This window comes from Serinus canaria, chromosome 1A (genome assembly GCF_022539315.1).
Source record: "Serinus canaria isolate serCan28SL12 chromosome 1A, serCan2020, whole genome shotgun sequence".
NCBI classification, from domain to species: domain Eukaryota; kingdom Metazoa; phylum Chordata; class Aves; order Passeriformes; family Fringillidae; genus Serinus; species Serinus canaria.
The window spans coordinates 22,851,105-22,862,052 of record NC_066314.1 but is presented as its reverse complement, the minus strand read 5'-3'; positions in this window follow the sequence as shown (position 1 = coordinate 22,862,052).

Below are 10,948 nucleotides of genomic sequence, written 5' to 3'. Positions count from 1 at the left end.
CACAAGTACCTGGTATGGTGTTATTGTTTGAGATAAAATGACTTGCTTTCTGTAGAAGTGTGTAGTAATTTTTTTACAATTATTTACTTCAGGGGAAAAAAAACTCAAAGCAAAAATTTTTTGAAGTTTCTCGAGCTTCAGGGTTTTCTTTTGTTGGGTATTTTTTGTTTGTTTGCTTAGGTTTTTGTTTGTGTGTTTGGTTTTTTTGTTGTTGTTGTTGTTTGTGCATTTGATGAGTTACAACAAAAAATCATAGTTATAGCTACACTAGAGATGTTATTGTGGAGAATTGGCCTTGGCTGGACACCAGGTCTTACTGCACAGCTCTATCATTCCCCTTCCCAGCTGGACAAGGAGAGAAAATAAGATGGAAAATTACTTGTAGGTTAGAAAAAGGCAGTTTTTTAAAGCAAAACCAAAAGTTTGCATGAAAAAGCAAAAGAAAAAAAATATGTTTGTTCTCTACTTCCCATCAGCAAACAATGTTCAGGCACTTCCCAGGAAGCAGGGCTTCAGTACACATAGCCACGTGCACCAGAAGGCAAACACTGTAAATGAAAGATACCCACCATTCCTACTCTCCTTAGCTCTTGTATCTGAGCTGATGTGACATGGTGTGGCACATCCCTTTGGTCCATTTGGGACACCCTGCCCAGCTGTGCTCCCTCCCAGGGCCTGCCCCCCACCCCAGCCCCCTGATGGAGTGGGGGATGTGGAGAGACAGTGCTGGTGCTGTGCTGGTGCTTCCCAGCTGTAGCCAAAGCACGGGGGTGTTATCAGCACCTTTCCAGCTACCAATGCAAAGCACAGCTCTGTGAGGGCTGCTCTGGGAAAATGAACTCCAGCTCAGCCAGGAACAATACAATCAGGAATGACATCTAATTATTAACTTTACAGGGAATAGAAAAATTCATAGCAGTGCAATACAACACTAAAGGTTTTATCATTTTGTTAGTGCTGATGATAAATTAAATGAATTGTGACACAGGCAGGTTCTCCTATAAAAAAGACAAATAAAGTACTGTATATCACCAGCATTATGTCACATATATGTCAGAGTTATGTCTCAAACTATGTCAGAACTGTGTGAGAGAATTTTATCCATGCGAATCCAGTCTGAAAGCAGCCTACAGAAGACTGTAAAGATTTTCTGAGGTAAAGATTTTATATATTTTTTTTCAAATTTCTGTAGGATCTGACTTTCAGTTCTGATTTATTCTTTCTTTAGGTATAATTAAGCATATTTAGACATATATTTAGACATATATACCTATGTTCTATGAGTCTGTGATTCTATAGTACCAGTTAAATTCTTATAGGTTCAGCTGCAAATATGTAGTTTTCTGACTTTAAGAATTTAAAAAGCAAACATTCTAATAGAGATGTACGGAGTGGCAAGAGTGATAAAAATAAAGATTGAAGAAGTTAAAGAGGATATCAAATCTAACTGCATCACGAAGAATAAAGTTAGACAAATATATTACAGATTAGATCATGACCTAATCTCTTTTTCTTCACTGAGTTTAAAAATGCATAATTGCTTCTTTTCTGTATCCATCCTATAGTGGTGTTTTCCTCTGTACACACTGTATACTTTCTTACATTAATTACAACTACAAATATTTACTCTTAAAAGTACAAATAGGAAGAAATGAGCCTCAAAATACAAGTTCAGTCCACCCCACAAAAAATGGAGGCATATTCAATGAAAGAGTGTGATTTTTTAAAATCACTATTAGTATGAAGAGCACAGTGCAACAAGATTTTATAACTAAAATGAGCAATGACAACATGTGCATTTACATTGGGATAAATAAACATAGAGAAATCTTCATACTCAGTACAAAAATCAACTGCTAACAAAATGAATTTTGAAAAAAAATCCTCCTTTTGGGGGAGATCAATACATGTAATGAAACTCACATAACTATCCCCTGAAGTCAGCAAAACTGATATCTACAAATCCACCAGATCTTACCAAGTGCAACAACTAGAGAGAGAAGAATCATAGTACCATGAGAAAGTAATTGACAAAATGAAACCATGCATGGTAAGAGAGTTAATGGATGCCAAATTCAGAGTTGGGCAAAATAAATTTGGGCCCTTGGGGGAATCTGTGTACACTGGATAGTCACATCAAAGAAATTGATAAAAATACATATAGAAGAGGTTCAACTCAGCCCCCATTTCATTGATTTTGTCAAGACTTGTTTGTTCAGGCATGCTGTGTCATCCACACGTCCTCAGCCTTCTGGGTGAACCCAGGCAGTATCCAGCCATGTGGACATCACCCATCACGGTGCCTGGGAGACACATACCAAAACTTAAATGGTGCTGGAGTGTAGAACCTCCAGACTGCACTCAAAGTCTCTATAAATTTGAATTTCAGCATTCTGTTTCTTGTCCATGAAATTACTGCAAATACAAAAATAGAAGACATGGCTGGTTTATATGTAGGAATAGAGGAGAAAGGTCTTAGAGGCTTCTTGGGGGACCTGGGGTGGTTTAATTTTTTGTGGGCTTTTTTTTTTTGTGGGCTTTTTTTTTTTGTTTGTTTGGTGGTTTTTTGGCTTTTTTTTGTTTATTTCTACTTTTTAAAATCAAATTTTAAAAACCAAGTAATTTCAAGATAAATCATTTGGAAATAGCCTTCCTTATTCCTTACTTATGTCAGAGGATGGAGGGATGGAGCTAAGTTATTTCTTTGCCCCATTCCTCTGATATTGGTTTCTTATTTTACTTTGTGGCAACTAATTGAGAATTTTTATATAAATCAATATTATAGCAAGATTTTTAAACTAACCCACATAAGACAAGCAGTAGTTTTTTGAGCAACGCTGTTTTCTTAACTATTTTGCATCTGATTTCCTAATCAAGTGGCCACTGCACAAAGAAATAGATTTGAAACAACTGGAGGGTGAGTGAAAGAAATAGGAAACATAGCCTGGAGAATTTCATGCAACATAGCAAGAATTTGTCATTTATCAAGTTATTTTAAACATTACACATCTCAAAAATTCGTATTGCCTGGTATTCACTTCATTTGCTCTGTTGTTACAGTCCTGACCCAGTGATCCAGTGCATTTTAATTTGACTCTGCTTGGAGTCACAAATACTAAAAGTAACAGAAACAATAAATCTTGCTGCAATTCATTGCCAGGTTTAGAGTTTCATATTAGAAAAAAGAAATTGTATATTTCATAAGCATTCTACAGAAGGACATCACAACATTGGTAGTTGTTAACCAAAATGTGATGTTGAACTTTTTGTTGTACTTGGAAAGAGGCAAGAACTGTCAAAGAGAATAAAGTTTTAAAAGAAAGTTTACCCTTTGTTCTTCTCTGTGAGCTTGAAATTTAAGTACATTTTATTTCACATTCTTATTTTAATGATGTGAGATGTTTATAGCCTATTTGGAAAAATGCACTCAAAATATGAAGTGCAAATTCTCCTTTTACTGAAAAATGAGGAAATTTTCCAGAAACAAGTAAAATGCCATGTAAATTGAAAACTAAATGAGCTAAAATTGTGATTGAGTTAAAAACTTCTTAGCTGTATTTTATTTGCAGAACTTCCCACATGAAATGAAATTTGATCAAAACAATGGTAATATTAAAGTAGTATTTGGACTGATTAGAGTTTTCATTATGGAAAGCACAGACATGGGTAGTATTTGATCTACTGTATGTTGGGGTTTTTGAGCTTCATTTAGGTTTCCCTCAAAATACCACCTTTAATAGTTTGAAAAATTTTGAAAACCACAAAGTTTGGTGATATGATTTTTGTTGAAATAAAAAAAAAATGGTGCCAATCAATACATATTTTTCTAAAAGTCACACCCAATTTATTAAAAGTCAAATTAAGGTATAGATTGCCTATTATTATATCAGTGCCACAAATTTACTTGTTTTGTATTTGCATTTGTTAAACTATTCTTAAAGTGAAACAACAATAACCCAGATAATATCTCTACTTTGAGAAAAAATAAGGAATTATATAAAGAATGTAGAGCAAATATATTTATTTTCTATTTTTCATTTTGAGAGAAAACAGGAATTATATAAAGAGTTCAGAACAAATATATTTATTATGGCTTCACTATTACTTCTCAGCTTCAAATGTTGCAACCTTTCTAAGAACCTTAAAAAACAAAAAGAATTTGATAATGAAATTAAAAATGGTCTTAATGTATAGGTACTAAAAGATTACTGTGATTACTGTGTCATCTCATTTGATCTCTTACATAAAATAGGCTAAAATATTTCAGTCTTAATAGGCATAATTTTTATTTGAAACTTGATTTTTTCCCCCCAGAAATTAATTCAATTCTTATATAAGTACTTCAAGTGATTCCAAGTTCAATGAGCCTCTCTGATGACTAAATAGCTCCAGTCATTATGATTTAAAAACCCCAAGAAACAAACACAAAAAAATTGCAATGCCTTACTTTTTTTCTTAGCTGACCTGCCTAAAACTTGCCTTCATATTTTCCTCCTGTACCACTTTCTTCCTATTTGAAAAACAGTGTCAGAAATCTCTTCCCAGTGTGCATATTAGCAATATTACCTGCCCCCTACTCTTTTATAGGAAAAATTACACAAGTTGAGCTTGTTTTTTCATAAATTAGTTTATAATATTATGCATTTTCCAGGACCCAGATCACTATTGTTAATACCCTTTTCTGAATTCATTCCAGTTTTTCAAAAATACATAGAATGGCTCCATTAAACTTCTAAATATTGTTAATGCTACCTCTGTGCTTATGGGTGGTGTTCTGCATATACATACACAGAAGGTCAGTGTTAACCCTTCAGTGTTGGAACACACAGCATCTGCCACCTGCATCACCAAAGGCCACAGTGCCTAACAGGATCAAAAAGACTCTCCTTCCCTCCCCCCTCACAGGATTTTTTTTTTTATTTTACTGAATATGAAATGAGGTTTATTTCCTTTCAATAAATATAATGTTATATATGTCAATTCACACCACACACACCAGCAATTCTTTGGGTTTTGTCTTCTATTTTTAGTACCATATCTTAGAGAAGTGGCTGCTTTTAGTATATTGAGAAAGGAATTTAATCTTAGAATAAATTCCATGTAATATTGTTAGAACCAAAAAGTTTTATCCAATGTAACAGTTTTCAATCTATTTCACATATTGTTAAAGACACTATAAAAACAATTTTCTTATTCTCCTTTATTTTGTGGCACTGAGTCATAAGTTTTCCTCAACAAGGACAAGTTGGTTCTCATCTGGGTACTTTTTTTCATGACAGTGATTTGAAGATTTCAGTTACTAACTTTACCTAGTTCTCTTTGCTGTATATTTTAATAAATTTTGGCTGATCTTAAGATCACTTAGGTGGGACGATTTCTTCACTACTCCCATTTTTTTTGTCTGGGACTTGTTCTCTAATGTTCATCTGTCTATTTCTTAACTGAATATAATATGTGTAGATGCCTAAATATTTAAAATTCCACTATAGGTGGCTTTAGACGTTGGCTTAATTATTTTAAAGAAATTTTTTTACAATAGGCTAAGAGGACCCACTACTTTTTGTCTCCCCATTCTTATAATTTTATTCTGAAAATGACTCAATTCCCTTCAAAAATATCAATTCAAAAATTCCGGTGGATCTGCTGCAGAATAAGCAATACACTGTTTTGCTGTGATGGTATTAAGACAGCAATTCTTCAAGTTTCCTGTAGATTCAATATTGAATTTCTGTGGCTTGGTTTTAACAATGATAATGTCTGTATTTCCTCAGCTCATTTCATATGACTGACTTTAGACTCCAAAAGTAGGTAAGTACCATTTAAAGTAATGTAATATATGTGCTTCCTATAAGTTTCAACACACTGAACTAATGAGGAAAGTCTATTTGGAAGCGTGAGAGGAGATGTCACTCAGCCTTGGAGAGCGTCGTTACCGCCCAGTTTGTGAGTGTCTCACTCCAGTTTGCTGTCTTAAAGTGAGAAAATGTTGGATTTCAGGTTCAAGGTAAATTTAATGCTCATGGCAGTGATAAACTGAGGAGTAGGAAGTGCCATCATTAGCTTCCACTGAGCTTCTTGTTATTCTACCTTTTCACTTCTGGCCTCTTTTTGATTTTTTTTCTTCTTACACTCTGTTTTAAAACTAATATGTTCTTCATGAATCTCTTTTCTTTATCTCAGTCTTTTGCTTAGAGACTTAACATTTCTTCACTGATCAGGTTGATTTCCTTTTCACTCCTGATTTCAGCATTTACAAAATATATAGGAAAGGGAGAAGGATTACCATAAAAGAAATTTTGCAGCTTAAAGCAAAGTAATGACAGTGACAGGCTTCGAGATCCAGGGAGAACATGCCAGAAGGACGTGGGACCAACTGCATCACTACGGATGAGAAGCAAAATGTAGAGACCTAGTAGACACTGTACCAGAGTGCCTATGCTGCTGTGGAATCCCAAACTTCCTAAACTAACAGTAGCTGACTCACCTCTAATAAGATCCTAGGGATTCCAGATCCCTTAGAGAGATTGGCTTCTTGTTCGGCTATTCCCCTACACTATCTTTTGGTTCCTTCCGTGCTACATCAAATATCTTGGGGTTTGTTGTTTTTTTGGGTTTTTCGGGTTTTTTCCTTCAAAACTGTTCTGTTACTATCTGTCTGTTACTTCTATCTAGCTACTTGGTGCTATCTATCTGTTACTAACTATTACTTCTTACAGATCGGGGGTTTTTTTAGTAACAGTGGTTCGGTTCTTCAAGCCACACGCTTCTTGCTGTTTCTGCCACATCAGTTTATACAAATAGAATAACGATACAGCCCTGAAGATGACAATTCTTAAGCATTCTACATAATTCTTTTTTTTTATTTTCCACAGGGTAAAAAATGCAGGTAAATGATAGATGATACAGGAATGGAAACTAGAGATTTGGGGAGCAAGACCGGAGTGATTATATTTCAGAACATTCAGGCAGTGGATTATTTGAAGAGCAGTTATGTTGGTCTTGCTGAGAGCAAAAACTGTTTCTAAAAGACTAGGAGGACACAGTACTTCATTGTTCTTACAGCTCTGCAAAATGGGGTAATTTCAGTAGGTATTGCTTTCTATTTCTTTTTTTCTTTTAATATTTCTTGGCTTATTTGCATGTTTCTTTCAATTTCAAAGAAACCTCCAAATGACTTTGAAATCCAACTGCATTCGAAGGTGGCTGACTCAGCTGAAAAGTGGAAAAAGTTATTCCAGGACAACAGAGATTGTAAGAGCAAGGCCTCTGAAAGACATGGTGACCCTACTGTAGCTGGCCTAAACTGTACTATAGCTCCATGATCAGGTGAACTTTACTTGTTTCAAGGTTTCAACATTGAAACATTTCTAATTAGAGAATTTATCTGTTTTTGGAGTGTCTTTGTAACAAATGGCTCACAAATGTGTAGTGTATGCATATCTGGAGTGATGAATGAATCTGAGTGGATGAATAAATCTGCTCCTTGAAGTCTTTCAGTATAGAAGAAGACTAGAAGTCCTCATTTGAAGGCTTATGGCTAGTTGCTTACCGTGTCTTAAAGCTGTGTAGCTTTACACAAGAATTTAGAACCTGTGAAAAGAACTCTCCTGTTTTGGATTGCAATGTCATAAAATATGACTTAATCAATTTGAGTAAGCCTTTTAGGAACAAAATGTGACCAGGCTAACCAGGTTATAAATTGCATTCCATTCCAGGGGAATCAAATTCACCGAGTTATAAACTCCTGGAAAACTGGGATTGCAACAGAACTCTCTTAGTAAGCATAGCTATAATTACTCTTTAAATAATGACAATGGCAAAGTAAAATGGCAAGTGCAACACACTTCTCTAGTAAAAATGGAAATCTGGCTTCTCTGTCCCTAGTGGTAATGAGTAAGTTTAACACTGAAGAAGGATAAATTGTTTTGGTTTTTTTTAGAACCTAGATATGGCAGTATCTAGTTAGTCCCTCAGTATTTCCTTCATTTTGTTTAGCCCTCCATTGGAAAAAACAGAATTGTAATTGCATAATTGTAGCATTATCCAGTGCATAAACGCTCTTGTAATTTTTAAAGGTTTCTGTTTCACAGTTCCTTATTCCTTTTCTTGCTGTTAGATATATTACATTTGTTCTTCATTGAGATGACCTGCATAAGGAAGCTCACTGCAGTGCTAGCTAATATTTGATGCCATGCCATTGTTTCTTTTAGTCCTTCAATTCAAGTCTCTCACTAAACCCTTGTGTACTTCTAACACAGACCGTTCTTAGAATGCAGAATTTTTCCACTGACATTTCACACAGCAGGAAGTAGACCCTACTAGAAATGGCCATACCATGAGGAAAACAAAACTGGCATTTATTTTCATACTGTCATTAAATGAGTTTAACCAAGATCAGACAAGTTCTTTATTTCCTATATGAACACTTTAAGGTGCTATGCTGTTGAATCCTTTAAATTATTTTATGGTAAAAATTCCCTTGGTTTCCAGTGATTGTAATAGTATCTAGCAGCTGGTGACAGCTGATCTGGGCATGAATCATATTGGATATAAAACCCCATTCATGTTAAGAACAAGTTATGGAATTAGGCACTCCATGCTCCTTTAAAAGTGAGCTTTCAAGGTGACTTTTTGGTCAAAGTTAACTCTAAGAACAGACAGCACAAATCATAGACAGTCTTGAAAAGGAGGGTGTTTATTTAAATAGTGAAACATGATCTGAAGTTCAATTTTCATTGAATTAAGTAGCTAGTTCCAGGAAGTCAAAGTATTTGAGAAGTTCTCAGAAAAATTCCAGTCCTGTAAGAAATAAGGTCCATGACTTTGGAGAGGGCAACTAAATTTATAAATACAGTTCCATTTTATTTTCTTGCTATTCGGCATCAGAATATTGTTGTGTTACTGCAGTAGGTAACCTAATGATGGAGAGCCTTTTCCCAATCTCTCCCCTAAATTTCCCCTGACATCTTAATGCTGTTCCCTTGGGTGCTGTCACTGGTAACCCACCCCTCCTCATCCCTTTGTGACGAAGCTGTGCACCACAATGTGTTCTGCCCTCAGTCTCCTCTTTTCTGGGCTGAACAAGTGACCTCAGATTCTCATACACTTTCTCCTTTAAAGCTTTCACTATCTTCATTGCCCTCCTTTGGATGCTCTCTTTATAGCTTTATATCTTTCTTACATTGTGGCATCCAAAACTGCACACAGTATTTAAAGTGGGGCTCCCCCAGTGCAGAGCAGAGCAGGACAATCTCCTCCATCTAACAAAATATCTAGAGATCATATCGAGTGGCAGCTGGCATTTAAAACAAGAGAAAAAGGATGTTTCTTCACTAATTTATTTATATTTGATGAAGGACTCTCTGATATAGGGACAAACTCATTTTCATGGATGCAAAAAAACAGTTGGATGAACGGGGATGGGGAAGATCACTGAGATTAATGAATTCCAGCTCTGAAGCAGAAAGTTCTTGAGATAGAAATGTCAGGAATCTGGGAGAGAGAGTTGCAGAGTACCAAGAATTCCAGCTCAGCCTTCTTCCACAGGCCTTCTCTACTGCCTGCTTTTGGATGTAGCATACTGGAGATTGTAATCTTTTGGTATGACATGAAATAACTGCTCTTTTTGAGCTTCAGCAGAGTCCTGTCTTTCCTCAGCAAGATTCAAATTTCCCCTTTCATCTACTTTCTTAATGCTTGTATAATTCCATTTCTTCATTCATTTCAATTTGAGGAACTGATTTCAAAATTATAAATCCAAAAAGCCTATTTCTGTCCTGGTCTTCTTTTATCTATTACCTTGTCTTTTTAATTGCATAGCATGATCTATTGCAATTGAAACTACATTAGGAACACCAAAACTTTCAACCTATTAAAGTGATGTAAAACTGTGGGGTTTATGTCATTAAAATGATGTAATACTGTGGAGTTTATGTAATTATTTCTCACAGTACTTTTATGTTCCAATATTTTCATTTTTAACATCTTACAACTGCCATAAATATAAATGAACCATGTGGAGATTTTCTAAATGAACAACATATTCACTATGACAATTCAAACAATATTTAATGTCATTTTTCCCTCAAATTGAGAATGACATGCCCTATAACCCCATTATTTCATTATGCACAATATCTATAGATAAAATCCTGAAGTGATTTAAGTTAGCTTAGCAAACTTCCTTCCCACTTCTGTAGGAAATTGCACTGAGATGCACAAACCCTCCAGCAATTCTTTTGAAGTTTTTGATTTTACTGAGCAGTGTGGTTCTTGAAAGAAATAGATTTCTTGTATTCCTAGTGTCCAGAGAAAAACACAAATGATTAAAAATTTCAATGATAAAAACCAAAAAAATCTGTAGAAGTTCCATGCTTGCAGTACTGAACAAGTAAAACAGAAGTATCTGAATGATATTTTTACCTTTTACCTGATTCACTGTGCTTATAGTCAGCAACTTTCTCAGCCTCTTCATTTTGGTTTCTGGATTTTTTTTTAAAGAACAAATAAGCATGCCAGTAGAGAGCCTTGCATTAAAAGAAATTTAAAATCCTAAAGAAATATGCAGTTGGAAAAAATTATCTTAGTAATCTGACATTTTGTAATAAATAATTTAGTTGATGGATTTAGCATTTTACTATGCTTTGGCCTGCTTCTGGAAGATTTCACATTTTTCTGATTTTATTTTGGTATAATTTGAAATCACAGAGCCAACATAATTGACATATACTTGGGCTTCTCTTAAGTCAGGAACAATTTATTTTAAATATCTGATACTGCACGTAGACGCATTTACTAAACTCTAACACCTCAAAATTTCTGAGTCTAGTGTAGGTCTACCTGTGCTCATCAATCCTGTCATGATTTTTTTTCAGGCTGCTGTCCCTGAAATGTGTTCACTTGAGATGGCTGCACAGCACACTGAAAACTTTGCATTTCTTACTATTAT